This window comes from Zalophus californianus, chromosome 9, assembly GCF_009762305.2.
Source record: "Zalophus californianus isolate mZalCal1 chromosome 9, mZalCal1.pri.v2, whole genome shotgun sequence".
NCBI lineage: Eukaryota > Metazoa > Chordata > Mammalia > Carnivora > Otariidae > Zalophus > Zalophus californianus.
This window is the reverse complement of record NC_045603.1, coordinates 57,722,501-57,745,901: the sequence shown is the minus strand read 5'-3', so window position 1 is coordinate 57,745,901 and position 23,401 is coordinate 57,722,501. Positions and strand designations below refer to the sequence as shown.

Genomic DNA, 23,401 nt, shown 5'->3' with positions numbered 1-23,401 from the left:
CTACGTGCTGTGTCTCTACAAGGGGTTGTCATGAGAATTAAGTGAGATGAAGTGAGAGGTCCCTAGCACAGTTAACTCATAGGCCACTACTACAAGGTGTGAGAAAACGGTCTAATTCTGTGCAAATGCTCTGGTAGAGAGGCTGTTATCCTCGGTGCCACTGGGAGGCAGTATTGCCATTCAGTTGGTGTCCCCTTGCGCTTTCATCCCCTTAGGTGCGAAACCCCTTTGTCCTTCAAGCCTTTTACTATCTGCCATCCCCTTTACAGTTACCGTATACATCTGCTGTCATCCTTTTTGGGTAATCCATCAGTTCTAGGTCTCCCTAAGTCATTTGCAGACTTGGACACTTACCTCGTGGACTTCCCTTCCCGTTCAACTCCTATTGTTATTCTGGTTGTTTTTAGCATGTAAAAGATGATCTATGTGGTAGATAGATCCACAGATAGCTAATGAACATTTGTGTTGGACACTTAGGCTCTGGGGAGAAAAAAATTCATGACATGGTTTCTGTTTCCGAGAAAGTTATAAGCTAGTAGGGGCAATAGACACAAATCAAAAAGTGAAAGGAAGTGTTGTAGATGCATTTATTTTTTTATTTTTAATTTTTAAAGGTATTATTTATTTATTAAAGATTTTATTTATTTATTTATTTGACAAAGAGAGACACAGCGAGAGAAGGAACAGAAGCAAGGGGAGTGAGAGAGGGAGAAGCAGGTTTCTTGCTGAGCAGGGAGCCCGATGCAGGGCTCAATCCCAGGACCCTGGGATCATGACCTGAGCTGAAGGCAGACACTTCACGACTGAGCCACCCAGGGGCCCCTATAGATGCATTTATAACCAGCTGTCTATTGGTATCAGCATTTTCCGTAAGACTTGGGTAAGATTGGTAAAGGAGCACAGACACAAAATTGTAAATGGCGTGGCACTTTCCAGAAAGTGCCAGTAGTTCGTTTGGACAGAGCTCAGACTTGAAGGGAAGGCCTGGTGAGATATGGGGCTAAGAGGCAAGCTATGGCCAGAGCATTGGATGCCAAGCTAAGATGTGTGGAAATAAAAATTCTTTATCTTCCATTTTTATTCCACTTTGATTAAAATTAAGATAAAATATTGATCATACCATTATTTGATGAGATGTCTTGGGAGTAAATAATCTTGTTGAAACAAGTAATTTGAAAATTTGATATACTTCTGTGCTAGTTGTTTTCCTCTTTAATAAGGTAAGGAAGAGAGGACTAGAGAGTATGTTCTGATGAATCAAGAGCATAATAGAGACTATCTAGGTGGGGCCAAGGTCATATTTAGGTTTAATTATGATAGGTTCTGTCTCTGGTTATCATGAACTACTGAAAAGTAATAAAGAGCACCTTCATAATTGTTTAAGGGCAAAGTTTTAATTTAATCTCACAGGGATGCTGCTTTTAACCACAAAGCAAATGATGGCCACAAAGCCAATAAAACAAGTGTTATAGGACATTGCAGTTGTTTTTTAATCTCTACACTGGATTTCATGTATAAAATTGAATTTTTTCACCTAAACTATAAGTTAACCCATCAGTTTTTTTGGTAAGTAACCTGCCAGTATACATACTGTGTAGGTTTTCATGTTAGTCACGAAGTTGCATACTCTTTGGGTCTAGCTTTCTCTTTGCAGGCTGTATAAAATAAAGGATGGCAGATTCAAATGGGAACACATCAAACCTTGTTCTTCCACAGGAATTTGGATTGGTTGGAAGACAGTGGGGAGCCTTGGAAGGCTTTTAAGCAGGGGAGAGGCATAATCAGAGTTGTGTTTTATTTTTTTTTAAAAAGATTTCATTTATTTATTTGAGAGAGACAAAGAGTGTGAGAGGGAGCATGAATGGGGAGGACGGGCAGAGGGAGAGGGAGAAACAGGTTCCCCACTGAGCAGGGAGCCTGATGCAGGGCCCAATCCCAGGACCCCAGGACCGTGACCCGAGCCAAAGGCAGACACTTAACCAATTGAACCATCCAGGCGCCCCAAAGTTGTGTTTTAGAAATAAATTCTGGAACCCTGAGGAGGGCAGATAGGAGGGGAGAGAGCAACCAGAAGCAGAGCAATCCCCAGAAACTTTTGCTGGAATCCAGGTGACAAATACTTGTGGCCTGAACTAAGGCAGTAAAGTGGAGATGGAGGGGATTGGGTGGACATAACTGACTTAAGAAGGTAGAGTTATTGGGGCGCCTGGGTGGCTCAGTCATTTAGCGTCTGCCTTTGGCTCAGGTCATGATCCCAGGGTCCTGGGATCGAGCCCCGCATCGGGCTCCCTGCTCCGTGGGAAGCCTGCTTCTCCCTCTACCAGTCCCCCTGCTTGTGTTCCCTCTCTTGCTGTGTCTCTCTCTGTCAGATAAATAAATAAAATCTTAAAAAAAAAAAAAAGGTAGAGTTAATATTGATTGGATATGGGGAAGGAGGAAGTGGTCTAGGATGATTGCTCAGGTTTCAGGCTTGGGCAACTGGTGAGAAGTGGGTTGTCCGGCACCCAGCGGGCACTCATTACATTTGTTGAACGTTGAATAGATTTAGGGACAGGAAATAACATGAAAATGAGGAGGATTAGATTGCAACAAAGCGTCCTTCTACAGTTTTGGAAAGTTTAATTTGAGTTTAATTTGAAAGTATAATTTTTAATTTGAGATACCCCCTAAAAGCATCCTATGCTTTTCTTTCATAGACCCCATCAGTATGTAATGATATATTTATTTGTGGGACTATATATTTAATGTCTGTTTTTCCTGCTAAGACTATAAGTTCTAAGATTTCAAATATCATGTCTACTTTACTCACCCCTACTGTCTCCAGTAACTTGATAGGACCTAGCACGTAGTTGGGGGAATACATTATGGAATGGATGGGTGCAGCCAGGTGGGAGATGTCCAGCAGGCACTTGGATCTGAGGAGCTAGATCTCAGGAGTGAACTGGACTGAAGACAGAGATTTGCAAGTCATTAGCACTCAGATCCGGGTTGAAGCCGGTGATGACTGAGGATATGTACAGTGAGAAGAGAAAAAAGGCCAGGAGGGAACTCTTAAAGATACTGACTTTAAAAACTGGGTAGAGGAAGGGGAGCCAGCAAAGACAATGTGAATGAATAGGAATAGAAGCAGGAAAAGAGCTGGGAAGGGTGATTTCATAAGAGCCAAGGGGGGAGAGTTGTGAAAGGGTGCTGATACCAATTCCAATGTGGTTGGAGGGTGCACATATCCAAACCAATTCTTCAGACACTAGCTGGGTGTCCTATAATTCAACAGTATCTACCTGGAGCTAGCATCAGATTCCGTAGGTTAAGGGTTCAATCACACAAGACTGCCCCACTTCAGATGCCGATCGCAAGCCCCAGCTTGTCACCTGTGCTTCTGACCAACTGGCTACAAATCAGAGGGTCCCACAAATCGCTCCTTGGGTTTGATTAATTTTCTTTTCTTTTTTTTTTTTTTTTAGATTTTATTTATTTATTTGACATAGAGAGACACATGGTGAGAGAAGGAACACAAGCAGGGGGAGTAGGAGAGGGAGAAGCAGGCTTCCCTCTGAGAAGGGAACCCGATGCGGGACTCGATCCCAGGACCCTGGGATCATGACCCCATCCGAAGGCAGCTGCTTAACGACTGAGCCAGCCAGGTGCCCCGGGTTTGATTAATTTTCTAGAGCTGCTCACAGACCTCAGGAAACCCCTTTACTCACTAGATTACCAATTTATTACAAAGGATAGGAATCAACAGCCAGATGAAGAGATATATAAGGCAAGGTATGTGGGAATGGGCTTGGAGCTTCCATGCCCTCTTCAGATTCTACCTGAATTTAATCTGCATGTGTTCACCAACCTGGAAGCTCTCTGAACCTTGCCCTTTTGGGTTTTATGGCAGCTTTATTACATAGGCACAATAGATTAAATCATTGGCCATTGGTGATTAAACTATCTCTAGCCCCACTCTTTCCCTGAGGTCTGGCGGTGGGACTGAAAATTCCAACTTCTGTTCCTGGTTGGTTCTCCTGGCAGCCAATGATGTGCTTTCCAAAAGTCACCTCATTAACATAAGCCCAGTTGTGGTAGAAAGGGGCTTGTTATGAATAGCAATACATCATTTTACCTTCATGGCTCTGGAGTGATTTCAGGGACTGAGGACAAAAGGCCAAATATTATTATAAGGAAAGATGCTCCCATTGATCTTTTTTTTTTAAAGATTTTATTTATTTGTCAGAGAGAGAGGGAACACAAGCAGGGGGAGTGGGAGAGGGAGAAGCAGGCTCCCCGCTGAGCAAGGAGCCCGATGTGGGACTCGATCCCAGGACCCTGCGATTATGACCTAAGCTGAAGGCAGACGCTTAACTGACTGAGCCACCCAGGCATCCTTTCCATTGCCCTTTATCCCTCAGGAAATTCCAAGGGCTTTGGGAGCTGTGAGCCAGAAACATGGACAAAGACCAAACATATATGAAAAATAAATAATTGGTCATCTGAAAGACCAAATATATATTTCTTACAAATCACAATATTGCATACTGATACATGCTACATTATGGATGAACCTTGAAAACATTATGCTAAACAAAAGGAGCCAGTCATAAAAGGCCATATATTGTGTGATTCCATTTATGTGAAATGTCCAGAATAGGCAAATCCGTAGATGTGGAAAGTAGATTAGTAGTTGCCTAGGGCTAGAGAAGGGAAAAATGGTGACTGCTAAGGAGTACAGGGTTTCTTTTTGGGGTGAAGAAAGTGTTCTGAAATGAGATACCCTGTGAATATACTAAAACACACTGAACTGTATACTTTGAAAGGGTTAATTGTATGTGAACTGTGTCAATAAAGCTGTTATTAACATACACGTACATACATACATACACGTACACATCCTGGCTGCAGGGCCCAAGACTAAGCAGCTGCAGCTCTTTGGCAAGGTGTCTCACTCCATGAAGGCTGAGATCCCAGAGTTGTGCAGCTGATCTCAGATTGGTGGTCTGTGTGGGCTCTGCTTAAATTAGCCGACCTCCTTACTCCTTACTCCAGCTGGGGTTTTATATTTTAGTATTCCAACTTAAATCAGAGGATGGGGGCCGAAGGGCATGGAAAATGCTCTGGTTGGCCAGGGCAGCTCTTTTCTTTCTGCTTTTTATTTCGGTTATAACCGATCTGGTTCTCCAGTTGAACAAGGATGGATGACACTGGTGAGAACTGTGAGCTTGGCCCGAGGGTGTGGAGTGGCCCCTGCTCTTACCACAAGGTTCTTACCACAGACGGAGATACTGTGCAAGCAGTGCAGAAGGTGGAGGGGGTGTGGCTAATGGGAGAGGCTGGGGCTGCTGACCTCCGCGGATTCATGAAGTCCTCCCAAGTCTCCGGGACTGGACTCTTCCCTGAGCCGGTGGGGGTGGTGGTGGGGTGTGTGTGTGTGTGTGTGTGTGTGTGTGTGTGTGTTGGGTTGAGGATTGGGAGGAGATAAGGTCTGTGTGGAGAGAGGTCTTAATAATGATTTCTGGTTTCTCAAAAGATCTTTCAACTTTGATTCCTGAAAGAAATTTTATCACCATTGTTTTTTCTGCTTTTTAAATCTGCACTCCTTTGGAGTTTGGGAAAATATTGTTTAAAAGTTGGGGGTGATTTTATCGTTGCAAATAAGATCCCCTGGGTATGCCCTATAAATTGAGATTCTTGACAGTGGGGAAAATCAGCTGTCATAGTTCATGCTGGTAGCTGTGGGGTAAGTTTGTGAAACTGTGGGTAAGCAAAAGGAGGTTTCTCTAATTATTAAAGTCATGAGAATTGTGTTGCTGAAGCTTGGTAGTCTAGTTTGGGTCCTGCCCTAAGCAGACCCCCGCTAACACCACCCAGTCTCCCATGGCCAGCAAGCTCTTTGCAGTGGGAGTGGTGAAAAAATTTTTTCTTTCTTTCTTTTTTTTTTTAACTCAGCCACTAAACACAGTTTAATAGTCCCATTATTCCTTCCCACTTGTTAAATTTCTAATTCTGTGGAGAACAGAGAAGTAAAATTCCAAAGGCAGTTAAATAAGAAGTGTTTGAAATCCGACATATATTCCCAAACAAGAATTCCTCAGGTAACATTTTTTCTTTCTCTTTGTGGAATCCTATATACTGTTATGAAGTGTGTTATAACAAAAAAAATGCCTGGGGGCACCTGGGTGGCTCAGACGTTGGGCATCTGCCTTCGGCTCAGGTCATGATCCCAGGGTGCTGGGATCGAGCCCCGCATCGGGCTCCCTGCTCAGCTGGGAAGCCTGCTTCTCCCTCTCCCACTCCCCCTGCTTGTGTTCCGTCTCTCGCTGTCTCTTTCTCTGTCAAATAAATAAATAAAATCTTTTAAAAAATGCCTGTACACTGCATCAGTTGCTAGAGTATTTGTTTATTTTTCCCACTTGGCAGAGGTGAAGTCAGTTGTTGGAATGAGGCTGAGATTAGAGAATCTGTTAAGTTTTATTCTTGGATAGATGTAGCATCTTCAAAAAGAGCTTGAGGTAACCTAAAGTAAAAGACACGTGTACATTAAGGATAATAAAATGCAATTTGAGTGCTTGCTTTGGCAGCACATATACTAAAATTGGAATGATAGAGAAGATTAGCATGGCCCCTGCTCGAGGATGACATGTAAATTCATGAAACGTTCCATATTTTAAAAAAATAAGTAAATAAAATGCCAATGGAGTACAAAAAGAAATAGAAAATCAAAGTGATAGAAGAGCGAAGAAGAAAAAAATGCTGTCTACAAAGGCGGAGAGAATTATTCTGATTGAACATTAAATTTGGCTTTGAACTTCTAAGATAATATGAAGAACTAGGTACTTTAAAAATAATCAGTAGCAGGGCACTTGGGTGGCTCACTCGGTTTAGTGTCTGCCTTCGGCTCAGGTCATGATCCCAGGGTCCTGGGTTTGAGCCCCACATCTGGCTCCCTGCTCATCGGGGAGCCTGCTTCTCCCTCTCCCTCTGCACCCCTCCTCCTGTTCTCTTGCTCGCTCAATCTCAAATAAATAAATAAAAATTAAAAAAAAAATAACCAGTAGCGTACTCTTTACTTAGAAAAGACAAAGTCTCAAAAAAAGAAAAAGAAAGAAAACACAAGTACTCTCCCGGTACTAAATGCATGGCAGTATTTATGTATGTATGTATTTATTTATTTATTGAAAAAGATTTTATTTATTCATTTGAGACAGATACAGAGAAAGAGAGCATGAGCTGGGGGAGAGGCAGAGGGAGAGGGAGAAGCAGACTTGCCGTTGAGCTGGGAGCCATACGTGGGACTCGATCCCAGGACCTGGAGATCATGACCTGAGCCAAAGGCAGATGCTTAACCATCTGAGCCACCCATGCACCCCAATGACAGGATTTATTGTGTGGGGTCTTGCACAGTGTATGGATGCATGTTGTTCTTGATAAGAATTTCATAAGCAAATGCGGGGGTTATTTTCTTCAGACTTTTTTGTTTTTTTTATCAAAGAAGTATTTTTATTTTTCTAATTTGAGTTAAAAACATGCAGATCATAAGTGGATGGTTCAGTGAATTTTCACAAAATTAATACTTACATTACAGCCACACAGGTCAAGAAATGAACTTTACCAGCACCACAGACAATCCCCTAAATACCTCCCTCCATCTTTGACCCCAGCCACCTACCCAAGGGTAACCACGAATCTGATTTGTAGCAACATAGATTAGTTTTGCCTATTTGTAACTGTGTGTAGGTAGAATCTACACAAAGTTCTTTTGTGTCACAATATTATGTTTGTGAGATTCATACATCTAATTGTATGTAGCTATAGTTCATTTTTGTCACTGTATAGCATTACATTGTGTGAACATATTTCAACTTATTTATTCAACTGTTGTGGCATATTTGGGTTGTTTTCAGCTTTTGGCTGTTACAGATGATAATGCTGCCACGGACACATCTTATGATGCACATGTGCGCATATTTTGTTTTTGTTATGCACTTAAAAGTGGAATCAATTAGTATAGGGAAGGTGGATCTTTATCTTTGGTAGATAAGGACAAACCATTTTTCAAATTGATTGAATCAATTAACTCTTTCAATGGAAATGCTTGATTGTTCCATATTTTTGCCAGCACTTGACATTGTCAACTTTTTTTCAGTTAAAACATTATGGTGGGTGCATCTGATTATGATAAATGATTATTGACTTGAGTACCACCTAGTCTGTATGTCCAAAATGAGAACAGAGAATGTTGTGGTGGATCAGTCCATGAATCCATGTACTGATTGTGTGTGTGTGTGTGTGTGTGTGTGTATTTTAATTTATTTGAGAGAGAGAGCGTGCGAGCACGAGAAGGGGGAGGGGCAGAGGGAGAGGGAGAAGCAGGTTCCCGCTGAGCAAGGAGCCTGATACAGGGATCGATCCCAGGACCCTGGGATTATGACCCAAGTGGAAGGCAGACACTTAACTGACTGAGCCACCCAGCTGCCCTCCATGTGCTGATTATAGACTCACTCTTAGGATCAGTGACTAGACTGATAGGAGTCTGTAGACAAACCTGAAGGTCTGAAGTTTGAAAGGAGGGAATACAGGCCTTATTTTGCCATGCACTATATTGCAGAGAGCTAGGTTCTCTGCTTGAGACTGAAGAAAGTCAGGGTGAATTAGCATTGTCCAGTATGGTGATAAAGAGCTGGTAGAAATGATGAAGGGTGTTGCAACACATGGAGTTTGACATCTGAATGCACCAAATAGTTTGAGTTCTCATGGTGCAATTTCCTTCTGTTAAAGCCTGGAGGAAGAGGTAGGGCTCATAGAGAAAGACCTAGAATGGCACTGATAAAACAACAACCAAAATAATGCTAGTAACATCTAATGATTTTATAGTGTTGTATGTGTGTTAACTCATTTGACTTTCTCAACAAATCACGGAGATGTCCTTTTCCCATTTTGAAAATGAGCACCCAGGTACAGAGAGGTTAATTCACTTACCCAAGGCCATACAAGTAAATGACAAATAAAGCTGAATTTGAACCCAGGTAATCTGGCCTCAGAATCCAGGTTCAGGACTTTATGCTAGCCACAAAATTAGGGTTGGGGGCAGGGGAACTCATGCAGAGAGATTCTTGGAAAGGAAGAAAAGGAAAAGTAGGCAGGAATTAGCCGGGTGGTCTCACTGGTATCAACTAACAGGCTCCCAAAAAAGTGTTCTGACAAACGGAATACATTCTGCACTGTTGCTGAAGGGGAAAATCTTGGAAGCCTGAAACATCTCCAGGTTTGGATGTGAGAGTCTTCAGCACACAGCAAGTACAATGGCTGGGTAGGGAAGCCCGGTTTAGCAGAGAGCCTAACACTGAGGATTGCCAGTCTTCCCTCCTTCTCATACCTGTGTCAGGTTTTTATGATTGCTCTACTGAGGGATAGATGACGAGTATCACGGCTAGTTTCTTTTGGGTTTCCTGGTTGTAGAGAAACCAATTAGGGGCAGCAGTTGATATATTATGATATATCATAATATATATATGATTATATTAAATCATATTACATATGATTTAAATTTCTAATACCCATGCCAGTGGCTTGGGACCCTGTATTTGCCCCAGATTTTGAGACAACCAACGAGGTCAATTCATGGGGCTCCAAAGGGGCCCTGTCACTGAGACCTGGGCTGGAGGGTAGGCTCTGGAGACTGATAATCAGGAGGGAGGAACAAAGGAGGGACACCTAGTGGGTTCTTAGGTGGAGATTAAACCATCTTTACTTCCTCTTGGAGCCCCTGGACATGTCCCACTTCCCTACACCCTTTTATATCTTTGTTTCCTCTTCCCCTAGCTTCTCCCTTTTTTCCTCATGCTTACATTGCCCCATCCACAAATATAAATAATAACCTTCCCTGGGAGAAGAGCTCACTCTAAATAGGGAGAGGAGGAAGGAAGTCTCAGGCTGGGAAATGGCCATATGACCTCTATAGTTCATGTAGACAGTCTCAGGACCAAGTCTCCAAGACAGGATGGGCCAGTGACTGCACTGCTGGTAAAGAAAAGGCTCTGTAGGTGTTTCCTACAGAGTCATGTTTGGACTCAAGCATCTCCAGCCCAAGGAGGTAGCTCAGTGAAGAGTATTGCTCATCTCCCTGAGACTTCTCCAAGGCTTTCCCTTTTCTCCTTCCCAGTCTCCTTCAGGTTGTTCCCCATCGTTGCCAACACTTATTTTTTCTTGTTATTTTGGCTCCTATGTATATGTTGACTATGTATGTGGGTTTGTTTCTGGGCTCTTGATTCTGTTCTCTTGGTCTATGTTTGTGTGTTTATGCCAGTAAATGTCTCTTTGATTACTATAGCTTTGTAGTATAGTTTGAAATCAGGAAATGTGATGCCTCCAGCTTTGTTCTTCTTTCTCAGTATTAAATTGACTATTTAGGGTCTCTTGGGCTTCCCTAAGAATGTTAGGATTGTTTTTTCTATTTCTGTGAAAAATGCCATTGGAATTTTGATAGGGATTTCCTTTGATCTATAGATGGCTTTGGGTAGAATAGACATTTCAACAAGATGAATTCTTTTTTTAAAACATTTATTGATTTAAGTAATCTCTACTCCCAATGTGGGGCTTGAACTCCTGACCCAGAGACCAAGAGTTGCATGCTGTTCTGACTGAGCCCCAACAATATTAATTCTTCTGATCCACGAACATGGGATCTTTCCATTTATTTGTGTACTTACTATTTCTTTCATCAAAGTCTTAATAGTTTTCATTGTACAGATCTTTCACCTCTTTGGTTAAATTTATTCCTAAGTATTTTGTTGTTTTTGATGCTATTGTAAATGGGTTTGCTTTCTTTATTTCTTTTTCAGGTAGTTCATTTTTAGTGTATTGAAATGCAACTGATTTTTGTAGGTTGATTTTTTTTTTTTTTTTATGCTCCAGTTTTACTGAATTTGTTTATTAGTTCCAACGGTTTCTTGGTGGGGTCTAGGATTTTCTTTCTTTCTTTCTTTTTTTTTTTTCCCCTTAGCCCCGAACCCACCCCTAGGATTTTCTGTATATGTTGAACCATCCTTGCATCTCAGGTATTTGAAACTGGATATCATCCTAGGACTCCCCCATCTGATCACTGGGTCCTAGGGCAGCTGCCTCTTATATATTTCTAATTGCTCCATTCCTCCTCATACCCACTGCATGGTCAGCTCTTTCATCTCCTGCATGTCTTTGTCCAGATGTTGCTTTCTTAGTGAGGCCTACTCTGACAACTATATTTAATACTGTAAACTGTCCTCACTCCAGCCCTCTTGATCCCCCTTATTCTGCTCTTTTTCTTTTTCCCAAAGTGCATATCCTCTTCTAACATATTTATTATGTCTATTGTTTATTTTACTTTTTCAAAAGTTTTATTGAGATATAATTCATATATACAATTCACACATTTAAAGTTTACAATTCAGTCACTCTTAATATATTCACAGAGTTGTGTGACCATCACCAAAATCAATTTAGAATATTTTTATTACCCTAAAAAGAATTCTCTTACTCTTTAGCAGTCACCTCCCATTTCCCTCCAGCTCCTTCAGCCCAACCCTAGGTAACTACTCACCTACTTTTTGTCTCTATAGATTTACCTATTCTGGAAATATCTTATAAATCGACTCATACAATATGTGGTCTTTTGGAACTTACTTCTTTCACTGAGCATAATGTTTTCAAGGTGCCAAAGCAACTGTACCATTTTACATTTTCACCAGCAGTGAATGAGGGGTGAGCCCCTAATGCAGTGCCTGACACATAGTGGGTGCTCAATAAATGTTTATTAAATGTATGGATGAGAAAATGTGGGACACAATCTACATTGTTTAGCATGCCATCCAAGGGCTTTCCTGATCAGGTCCCTACCTATTTTTCCAGGATCATCTTTTGCTACTCCATGGCTTCTAGCTTTACAAACCTCTCTGCCTTCTCATATACATCCTGTTCCTGCTGCCTGAGGTATGCTTCTTGTCCTGCTTATGTGCTGAGCTTCTGTTCGCCTCCAGCACTACCTCTGCCCTTACACCTTTGGTGTAACAGGTGCTTTCTCTTGCTGTCCTCTCCACATTTTCTTAATAATTTATTTCTATTTCTATATCCCCTGCTAGTTCTGTGAGCTTCTTAAGGATTAGCACTGTTCTACTCATTTTTGTATCCTCTGCACTTGGCACAGAGTTGGTATTTAATAAATGTCTGTTTCAGCGAACAAGTAGAGGAAATAGCAAGAGCAAAACCCCAGCGGGAGAAATACACTGGCAGGTTTGAGAAACAGTTTTCCAACTTGACTGTGTTAAAAAACAAAACTCAACTGAGTAAATTTGAGGATCTAATTGACTCTGCTAAATGATTCATGAATTGGGCAGTATCCCATCTAGCAAGGAGAGGGGAGCTGCACTGAGCTTGGAAAAAGAAAGGTTTTTAAAGGCACAGAGAGGGCATTAAAAAAAAAAAAAGGAAATTTATTAGCAAGGAATGCATTCTTTAGGCAAGGTTGCCCTCCTAAGGGAGAAAGGGGTCTATGGGGGATTATCTCCTACTGTTGACCAGGAAATTCCATTTTGGCTGGTTAAAGGTTACATTCCTGGGGAGGTTGACACTGCAGTTAGCTTAGGTATTAAATCATGGTTTACTGACACGGGGCCTTAACATAAGTGACTCCATTTGGGGCCTGTGGATTTCTTTTTAACATAGCCCCTTTTTGATCAGACCTGCAGTTTAAGTGAGAGATGTGATAAAAAAAATTATTTTTGAGATGTCATAAAAATTTAAGGCATCACCTCCACTCTCAGCTACTATTCTGTAGTTTTTGCAGCTGTTAAAAAGCAAAATTCAGCAAGTAAATTTGAAGATCTCATTGGCTTTATCAAATGATTCATGAATCAGGCATCATCCCATCTAGCAAGTAGAGGGGAACTCAGAGGAGCTGTACAAAATGGAAAGTTTTTATAGGAAGGAGGGTGGGGCAAGAAAGTTATTCGCAAAAGAAAAGGATTATTCTAGGCAAGGTTGCTTTCCCTTAAGGGGAAGTGTAGGGGGTCTTACCATGAAGATCATCCCATCTTCCTTTAGAGGGTGGAGAGGGCCCACGTGGCAGACTTATAAGTGCCGATCATGTGCCGATCGGAAAATTCCTGATTAAGACTGTTTTTCTGGGGAGGTTGGAACTGCAGTTAAATTAGGTATTAAGCCCTTGTGTGGGGCCTTGACCTAAATGACACCATTCTGGGCTGTTGTTTCCTTTTTTTTTTGTTTTTTAAGATTTTATTTATTTATTCATGAAAGACAGAGAGAGAGAGAGAGAGGCAGAGGGAGAGGCAGGCTTCCAAGGAGCAGGGAGCCCGACGCGGGAGTCGATCCTAGGACCCCGGGATCATGACCTGAGCCGAAGGCAGACGCTTAACCATCTGAGCCACCCAGGCGCCCTGTTGTTTCCTTTTTTTTTTTTTAAGATTTTATTTATTTATTTATTTGAGAGAGAGAATGAGAGAGAGAGAGAGCACATGAGGGGGGGAGGGGCAGAGGGAGAAGCAGACTCCCTGCCGAGCAGGGAGCCCGATATGGCACTCGATCCCGGGACTCCGGGATCATGACGCGAGCCGAAGGCAGTCGCTTAACCAACTGAGCCACCCGGGCGCCCTGTTGTTTCCTTTTTAACACAACTTTGTTGATCCTTTGTTTGGTATTCACAGGTCATGACTTTTTTTGCTTAATCTCTGAGATATCCACAGGTTACAGCTTCAGGTTCACAATTTTTGAGTTGGTCCTCCTCTTTGTTCTTTTTTTCTGATGTTCCAGTCTTAGGGAGATCATTGGATTGGTGGTTAGTGGCTGTGAACATGCATGTAAAACTTTTGAGAGAATATGACACACCAGGGAGATTATTATGATTATTATAAGGAAGATAATTCCCAGTGTTTGAAGTGTACTTCCAAGCCATGGTGACCAGGACCCAAACCAATCAAAATCGAATAAGTCAAACAAAAACCTTAAATAAATAAAATGTTTAAAAAAAATCTACAGATAGTTAATGTGGATGAGAACTAACCAACTGTTGATTATCAAATAAATGTATAAAACTGCCACACACCCACACAACACACACACACACACACGAATCTGTATGGTTTGGAGAGTAACTAAGTGTGAGTGAAGAGTGAAGATGGAGGAGCCAAAGACTGGGCAAGGCTTTGCAGCCCCATGCTGGGCAGAGTGGTCAGGTTCAGTCTTGGAGTCTTGGCTTATTATACTTGCTTCTATGTGTCTTTGTGGAGTTAGATACTTTCTAACTATCTACAGAGAAGGAAAAAGCCTGTAGAAACACTTATTATGTATTATAATTACAACCTTCAAGAAAAACAAAAGTAATACAGGGAATACAGCTGTGACATATAATTGTAGTCAATCAATTGGGTGCAGTGGCATCGTTTTTTCGATTGTGCTAAAACCAAACAGGCTCTTCTGGAAGTGATATTTGTTTATTCATACTGGACCAAAGCGCTGAAGTAGGTGCTGTGTCACTTATAAAGATGAATCACTCACAGAACTGCGCCAGGGGTACCAGTCCAGTTGGAGAGATGAATTACATGGGAGAGGTATGAATAGACGTTATGGGAGAGCAGATCTATTGATGATTCAGAGAAAACTTTATAGGGAGGAAGTGTGAATTGCTGAGGCTTGCAGGACGAGGGAGTATTTGACATGCAGAGATGAGCATCCAGGGCTTTTAGGGCAAAGGCATGGTAAGAGTGTAGACCTGGAGCATGGAAAGAGCCCAGCACAACTAAATGGAGAGCAGCAAGCTCTTTGGTTTGGACATAGGTTGTGTGAGTGGGAAGAAGGGGAGGTAAATTTGAGGCCTAATCATGGAGGGCCCTGTACACCCAACTAAAGTTTTAGATTATTTTTAGTAGGTTCAAGGCTTTTCAGATAGTAACATCAGCAGAGCTGTGCTTTGGGAAAATTAAGCAGACAGCACCATGTGGATGAGAGAGGAAGGGACTGACCCTGTGGGGATAGTGAGAAGGCTTCTATGATAGGCCAAGCAAAAGCCACTGAGTGTTGAAGGCTTGAACAATGGATGTGGCCATAGGGATGAAGAGGAGGGGACAGGTGCTTCAGACACAACAGAGCCCGACTCTACAGCCTCATCTCCTCAAAGAATGCATGCGGCCAGGAAGAGGAAGTGTCAGGAGCTTTAAGACTAAAATGTAATACAAATAGAAATTGGGAATACTAGAGACGAAGCACCTTTAGGAGAGAAGATGGTGAATTCTGTCTTGGGTATATTGAGTATCTGGCTAAACATTTGGCTGGAGAGTACTTCAGGAAATTAGAAATACAGGACAGAGCCTCAGAAAATGGTCAGGTTGGAGATATAGATCTGGGCCATAAGAGGGGATGAGATTGCCAAGGAGAGCCTGAGGAACAGGCAGGGAAGGATTCTGGGACAGAACATTGGGGAATCTTTGCATTTAGGGTGTAGGAAGGAGAGAAGAAGCAACTGAGGAGGAAGGGAAGGGGTGCTCTGATAGAAGCAGGAGAACCAGGAGAGTGGAGTATCTTGGAAGTCAAGGAAGGAATATGTTCCTAGAGTTGGGTGGTCAAGATGGAGCAGGTGATGGCTTCCGACTGTGAGAGCAGGGAGCTCAGGTGGGAAAAGTAGTCCAGGGCTAGACCATGGGAAGTCTTCTAGGAAAGAGATAGTATGGTGTGGTGATTTGATCCTGTCTCTCCTACTCACTCTCTGACTTTGGACAATTCCCTTCATTTTTGCCTTAATTTGTGCCCCAGGGTCCTCATCTGAAAAGTAGGCATAATGATTGCACGTACCTCATGAGGTCGTATGTGTGTGTGTTGTTTTGAACAGTGCCTGGCACAAGGTAAGTTCTAAATTACTGTTCACTATTTTTTTTTGTTTTGTTTTTTTATGTTTGCCTAATGGTTTTCTTTTTTTTCCTTTAAATTTTTATTGTTATGTTTTTTTTAAAGATTTTATTTATTTATTTGAGAAAGAGAGAATGAGAGATAGAGAGCACGAGAGGGAAGAGGGTCAGAGGGAGAAGCAGACTCCCCGCTGAGCAGGGAGCCTGATGTGGGACTCGATCCCGGGACTCCAGGATCATGACCTGGGCCGGAAGCAGTCGCTTAACCAATTGAGCCACCCAGGCGCCCTTTTTATTGTTATGTTAATAACCATACATTACATCATTAGTTTTTGATGTAGTGTTCCATGATTCATTGTTTGTGTATAACACCCAGTGCTCCACGCAGAACGTGCCCTCTTTAATACCCATCACCAGGCTAACCCATCCCCCCACCCCCCTCCCCTCTAGAACCCTTAGTTTGTTTTTCAGAGTCCATCGTTTCTCATGGTTCATCTCCCCCTCTGATTTCCCCCCATTCATTCTTCCCCTCCTGTTATCTTCTTTTTCTTTTTTTTTTCTTAACATATATTGCATTATTTGTTTCAGATGTACAGATCTGTGATTCCACAGTCTTGCACAATTCACAGTGCTCACCATAGCACATACTCTCCCCATTGTCTATCACCCAGCCACCCATCCCTCCCACCCCACCCCCACTCCAGCAACCCTCAGTTTGTTTCCTGAGATTAAGAATTCCTCATATCAGTGAGGTCATATGATACATGTCTTTCTCTGATTCACTTATTTCACTCAGCATAACACCCTCCAGTTCCATCCACATCGTTGCAAATGGCAAGATCTCATTCCTTTTGATGGCTGCATAATATTCCATTGTATATATATACCACATCTTCTTTATCCATTCATCTGTCGATGGACATCTTGGCTCTTTCCACAATTAAACTGGACCATTTCCTTACATCACACACAAAAATAGATTCAAAATGGTTGAAAGACCTAAATGTGAGATAGGAGTCCATCAAAATCCTAAAGGAGAACAGAGGCAGCAACCTCTTCGACCTCAGCTGCAGCAACTTCTTCCTAGAAACATCGCCAGAGGCAAGGGAAGCAAGAGCAAAAATGAACTATTGGGATTTCATCAAGATAAAAAGCTTTTGCACAGCAAAAGAAACAGTCAACAAAACCGAAAGACAACCGACAGAATTGGAGAAGATATTTGCAAATGACATATCAGATAAAGGACTAGTATCCAAAATCTATAAAGAACTTATCAGACTCAACACCCAAAGAACAAATAATCCAATCAATAAATGGGCAGAAGACATGAACAGACATTTTTCCAAAGAAGACATCCAAATGGCCAACAGACACATGAAAAAGTGCTCAACATCGCTCGGCATCAGGGAAATCCAAATCAAAACCTCAATGAGATACCACCTCACACCAGTCAGAATGGCTAAAATTAACAAGTCAGGAAACGACAGATGTTGGCAGGGATGCGGAGAAAGGGGACCCTCCTACACTGTTGGTGGGAATGCAAGCTGGTGCAACCCCTCTGAAAAACAGTATGGAGGTTCCTCAAAAAGTTGAAAATAGAGCTACCCTACGATCCAGCAATTGCACTACTGGGTATTTACCCCAAAGATACAAATGTAGGGATCCGAAGTGTTATGTGCACCCCGATGTTTATAGCAGCAATGTTCACTATTTTTTTTTAAGATTTTATTTATTTATTTGACAGAGAGAGGGGACACAAGCAGGGGGAGTGGGAGAGGGAGAAGCAGGCTTCCAGCAGAGTAGGGAACCTGATGTGGGGCTCTATCCCAGGACCCTGGGACCATGACCTGAGCCGAAGCCAGACGCTTAATGACTGAACCATCCAGGTGCCCTACTGTTCACTATTATAATTATGTGCCAAGCTGAAGAGTTTTGACTTTATCTGTGGGTGACAGGGAGCCATGGACAGGCTCCAACAAGGGCATGGCATGGTCTGAAAGCAATCTCCTCCTTCACCCAAGACCCAGTTGGAATTCGAGAATCAGATAAAATTACTAGAAAAAAGAAAGTGCTAACTATTGTAGTGATATCTGAGAAAGAGGAGAGATAAAAGGCCTTGGGGATAGTCTGCTTGGTCCCTGGTGAGCTCTGAGTTTCCGGAGAGGGATGAGAATGGGAGATGGAGTACAAGGGGTTGGGGAACCCATGGGTGGTGAGACAGTAGAGGACCTGTGTATACGCTCTTTGAATATTTTGACCACATGGGGTAAGAGAGGATGGTCATTTAAAGGGTGGCAGGGTAGCATGGTTTCAGGGAGGAGGAAAGACAAAAGAGGGAGCCCAGAGCCCAGAGGACAGACAGACAATATAGAGACATTAGAGCAGGAATGGCCTCAGGGGACGTGGCAGCCCCTGAAATGAGAGGCAAAATGTGGGTATGAATTAAGACTGTGCAGGCCATTGGTTTGGAAGTGAGGAGGATGAGGCTGAGGTTGTATTTTGGCAGGGAGGCAAGAGGTGAGCTCATCTGTGGACGGAGAGCCCGATGAACATGAGGTTGGGAAATTGAGAAGGTTGGAGAGGATTTGGAATGGGTGTTATTGGGAACACACACACACACACACGCACACACACACACACACGAGGGAAGGGTCAGATGGAGGCAAACAGAAAGTCTGCCTTGTATCAATAAAGTCCAGATGAGACAGGGTATCACTTGGTGTTGTGGCCTCTCTCTAGTGCCATTTGGCAGCTGGCAATGAGAGAATGTGGATGGGACGCCAACAAAATGCCCCTCAAGTGGCTGGCCGTGGGACCTACACTGAATAAGAAAGTAAATGAAGCCATAAGAGGACTGTAATAATAGAGAGAAGGAGCAAAGGAGGAGGAAAGAGACAGGGAGAGGTGTGGGAAAGAAGGGAAAGAGCCCTAAAGATACGAAGGGGCTGTAGTCAGAGGGCCGTTTCAGCTTTCAAGATCTTCGTGGGAGAACAGCTTCAAATGATGGTGAAGACCAAGGGTGGCGAGGCTCAGGCCTGAAGTAAATAGTAGATCTTAATTTATGCATTGTGATTGTGAAGGTGTTTTCTGAGTTCAACTTCAAAACTCAAAGGAAATTAACCAGGTGGCATCCTGTGGATGAGAAAGAGACTGACAATATAGTGTGAGAAAGCTAAGTTCTCATTACCATGACAGGAAGTCAGTTGAAAATGTCTAGGGGCGCCTGGGTGGCTCAGTTGTTAGTTGTTGAGCGTCTGCCTTCAGCTCAGGTCATGATCCCAGGGTCCTGGGATCGAGCCCTGCATCGGGCTCCCTGCTCAGCGGAGAGCCTGCTTCTCCGTCTCCCATTCCCCCCACTTGTGTTCCCTCTCTTGCTGTCTCTCTCTCTCTCTCTCTGTCAAATAAATAAATAAAATCTTTAAAAAAGAAAAGAAAATGTCTAGAACCAATAAATCAAGAAATAGTAGTGTAAATATATAAATCTCCATTCTGACACAGAGCCAACGGCCAAGAAAGAATTCTTGAGGCGTCTTTGGTGCAAAAAAGGTGTTTTTTTTAAAGCACGGGACAGGACCCTGGGGGCAGAAAGAGCTGCATTGGGGTTGTGAGGGGTGGCAGTTTATATACTTTCAAGTTGGGAGGGGATTAGGGATAGCGTAAGTCTCTAAGAAATTTTGGAAGCAAGGTTTCCAGGAACTTGAAGGGGCTAGCTATTGTTGGGAAAAGGTCATTTATTGCTGTCTAGTCAAATCTTAGTCATGAGACCCTTCAGATGTTTATCAGTGGGTCATAGGCTTGGGGGATGATTGCCAACATGTATCTTGGGGAGTAGAGAGAAAGGAAGTTTCCAAAGGAATTTTTATATGTTAAAGTAGACTTACAGGGTCCTGGGGGTCAGGCCAAGATTGCCTTTTGCCCTTGGGAAAGTGTCAACATTGAGGCAGCTGAATCCCTAGAGGAACGTCACTTTGTTTCAAGGACTTGTCAATGGGCTGTAAGTAGTAAGGAAATTTAATAATTTTTCTTCTGCCTTTGTTTCCCATATCAACACTCTCTACCAGGAGATAGCATTAGATCCCACAGGTGAAAGGTTCAGTCCTACAAGTCTGCCCCCATCCCCCGCCCCAGCCCCTCCTGCAGATGCCAGCTACCAGCCCAGGTTATCACCCGTACTTCTGACTGACTGGCTACACATTGGAAGTTCCAGTGATCCCCCTTTGGGGTTCTATTAATTTGCTAGAGGCCCTCACAGAACTCACAGAACAAACTGAAGGTCACCAGAGGGGAGGTGGGTAGGGGGTGGGTGAAATAGGTGATGGGGATTAAGAACACATTTATCATGAGGAGCACTGAGTAATGTATAGAATTGTCGAATCACTATATTGTACACCTGAAACGAATGTAACACTGTATGTTTACTGGAATAAAAAAAAAAACCCACAGAAATATTTTATGTGCTAGATTACTGTAGGTTTATTACAAAAGGATATAACTCAGGAACAGCCAGATGGAAGAGATGCATAGGGCAAGGTGTGGGGAAGGGATGCAGAGCTTGCATGCCCCCTCCAAGCATGTGGCTATCCCCGAATCTCCATGTTATTCACCAACCTGGAAGCTCTCTGAACCCCATTCTTTTTTTTTTTTTTTTTTTATGGCAGCTTCATTACATAGGCATGATTGATTTAAATCATTGGCCATTGGTGACTGGACTCAATCTCCAGCCCCTCTCCCCTTCCCAGAGGTAAAGGAGTGGGTGGGACTCATTCCAACCCTCCGACCACATTGTTGGTTCCCTCATCCTTAGATGTGGCCTCAAGGTAACCTCATTAACATAATAATACAGCTTTGTTCTCCTCACTTAGGAAATTCTAAGTATTTAAAGCATTGTGCCAGAAATGGACAAAGACCACATATATATTTTTTATTATAAATCACAGCGTCACAACACTTCATTCCCCTGTAGCTACTGCATTCTTTCTTCTCCTTCCCCAGACTCCTTTGAAATGAGTCTCTTCTTGGCTCTACTTCCTGACCTCCAGTCCATCCATCAGCTCACTGCGGGCTGGCTTCTTTACTCTTAACTCCCAGAGTCTAGTGTAGATCACTAGTAACCTGCTAGTATTCAGTGGATCTCCGTGTTGCAGAGTTGATCCTCCATTAAGCCCCTCTTCCCTTGGCTTCCTTTGGCTTTACTTTGACTACTTCTCTGGCTCATTCTTCCTGTTACTCTTTTCTCCCTTTGCCCCCCCCCTCCCCCCCGCCGAGGATATTTTCACTTAATCTATCTATCTTTATCTAACAGCATTTATCTAACCACACAGCACCGGCTGTGTGCCATTCACTGCACCAGGTGCAGATGAATACATAGCCTGGGCTCACAAGGGCTTTACAGTCTAAAAGTGGAAGGGAGCAGTGTAACAAGTTAGTGGGCGTCATGATACACTCAAGCGCAGGCTGCAGTGGGGATGTCAGGGAGGCAGTGGTCCATTTTGTTAGACCAGGGGTCCGGTTAAGAGGGGTCAGGAAAGTCTTCTGCCTGGACCACTCTTCCCCTGCTTTGCCCTGAGCTATACTTCATCTCTCAGTGCTCATCTATAAAATAATGTGGCAGTCATGGAAGTGTGTTGCTCAGATGTTTTTTCAAGACAGTCAGCTTTGAGGAGTGCCGTTGACTCACAGCCTCCATCTGTTGCCTTTGGATCTGCGATGGCCTGTATACTGCGGCACGCTTCTCCTGGGCACCCCCAGCCAGTAACCGAGCATGGTGGCAGCAATGGAGCCCAGCCAGTTCTGCCCAGTGTGGGATTCTACTGGGCAGTCTCTGCTCAAGGGCCCCCCATTGGCCTGGCTGATACTTTCTCAGGATCCTGCACTTGAAGGAGCTTCCTCTCAAACCCTCTTTCTCCTTTTAGAGGTGTCAGATCTGCATTACCACCTACTCCTGTACTCTCCCCTTTATCCTCTCATGGTATTGTCCCCACCGAATCACTTGCATGCCTAAATGTTTTGGCATTTGAACCTAACATGGGGATATGACAGGACCTGCCGTACAGTGCTGTTGTGAGAATTGAGTGAGTTAATATATGTGAAATGCTTAGAAAAGGGCCTGGTACATAGCACATGTTATGCTATTGTTGTTGTTAGCTATTATTATTACTATTTTATTATCCTTTAGATCTCAACTTCTATTTTACTCTCTCTAGAAACCTCAGATCTCCCTAGAGCGCTCCAGCAGCATCTTGTCCTTGATTCTATTCCATCGCTTTGTTTTCTTGTTGGCCTTCACACTTAGATGGTGAATTCAATGAATAATGGAACCTTGTTGGGCTTACTGTTGTTTATCCGTGCCTAACATTGTGTCTGACTCATAGTAGGTTTTGAATTGATGTTTGTTGAATGAAAATGATGATTCAGCAGAGTATTAACAGATGAGTGTTATTTGCCAAATGGATGAGGGCTGGGAAAGAAGGAATGTTGAGAGAATTGTGTACTGGGGCATGAAAAGCCTGTGGGGTACTGAAAGCTGCTAGTTATGATTGAAGAGTGGGGTGCAAGAGAGATGTGGCAAAAAAGAAGCCTAAGGACTAAGTCAAGGGCCAGAGCACTGGGATGGCCTGAATGCCAAGCCAAAGAGTTTGAATGGCATAGATTCACCTCATGCAGGTGTCATGATGCAGGTCTTATGCTGGCCTAGTGGGCTCACACCCATCTTTGATGGTGTTTTATGTCCTTATGAATCATATGTTACTTCACCCAGCGCTATAGATTGCCCCCAAATGGTGGCTGTTTCTCTAGAACTGCATGAAGAAATGTAGGCATCTCTGAGCACTCATTTCAACAACGCATCTGATTGGTCTTTATTTACAAACTGCTTTGGCTGCAATATCTCACCCAAACAATTGGGTCTCTTAACAGATCTCTTTGCCTTCCTCACAGCCCTGTTAAATATACCTTCCCCTCCCACTGTGAGACAGATCTCTCTAAAGCTAAATCTGCTTATTTTACTCCTCAATTTAGTACCTCCCAATAATAGCACACTCTGGTTGCCTACAGGATAGTGTCCAGATTCCTTAGTGTGGCCCACAAGGAACATCCTGGTCTGAGCCTTCGTGGCCTCTGGATGCCCTGTCCTGCACCACGTTCAACTGCTTGTAGGCATCAGGAGGTTATGCTGCTCATCACTTCTTTCATATACACACTGTTGCTGCCTGGAATGTTCTTCATCCGGGTCTACTTTTTGAACTCTTAGCTAACTTACAGGAAGTAGTTCCAAAATCATTGCTTCTGTGAAGCCATTTCTAACTTTGTCGGCAGTGGGTCCTATTCCTTTGCAGCCTCATTAGACTCTGTGTATGCTGTTACAGCACCCACCACACTGCATGGCGCTTGTCTTGTTACCTCCGATCCCCTCTGGACTGAGGCTCTGTGAGTATTGGTGACTGTGGAGTCCCCAGCACTGGGTGCAATGCCTGGCACATAGTATATACTCAGTAGATAACTGGTTAAAGAGAAAAGGACAGAAGGAA

General features: G+C 43.1%; 1 protein-coding gene and 1 non-coding gene across 6 annotated transcripts in view; both read left to right on the top strand.

The window, feature by feature from the left end:
* HSD17B6 (hydroxysteroid 17-beta dehydrogenase 6) overlaps positions 1 to 23,401 on the top strand; it is a 48,385-nt gene that overhangs the window by 14,578 nt on the left and 10,406 nt on the right. Inside the window, exon 1 of one of the 5 annotated variants that reach the window (XM_035729148.1) lies at positions 23,278 to 23,300. The exons of the other annotated variants lie outside the window; for them this stretch is intronic. The gene's annotated coding sequence lies outside the window, so the exon portion shown is untranslated. Of the gene's footprint in view, positions 1 to 23,277; positions 23,301 to 23,401 lie in introns of those variants that run through there. 5 annotated transcript variants of the gene reach the window in all.
* LOC113923201 lies at positions 6,551 to 6,655 on the top strand. The gene has a single exon (XR_003520209.1). It is a non-coding gene; the product is annotated as a U6 spliceosomal RNA (small nuclear RNA).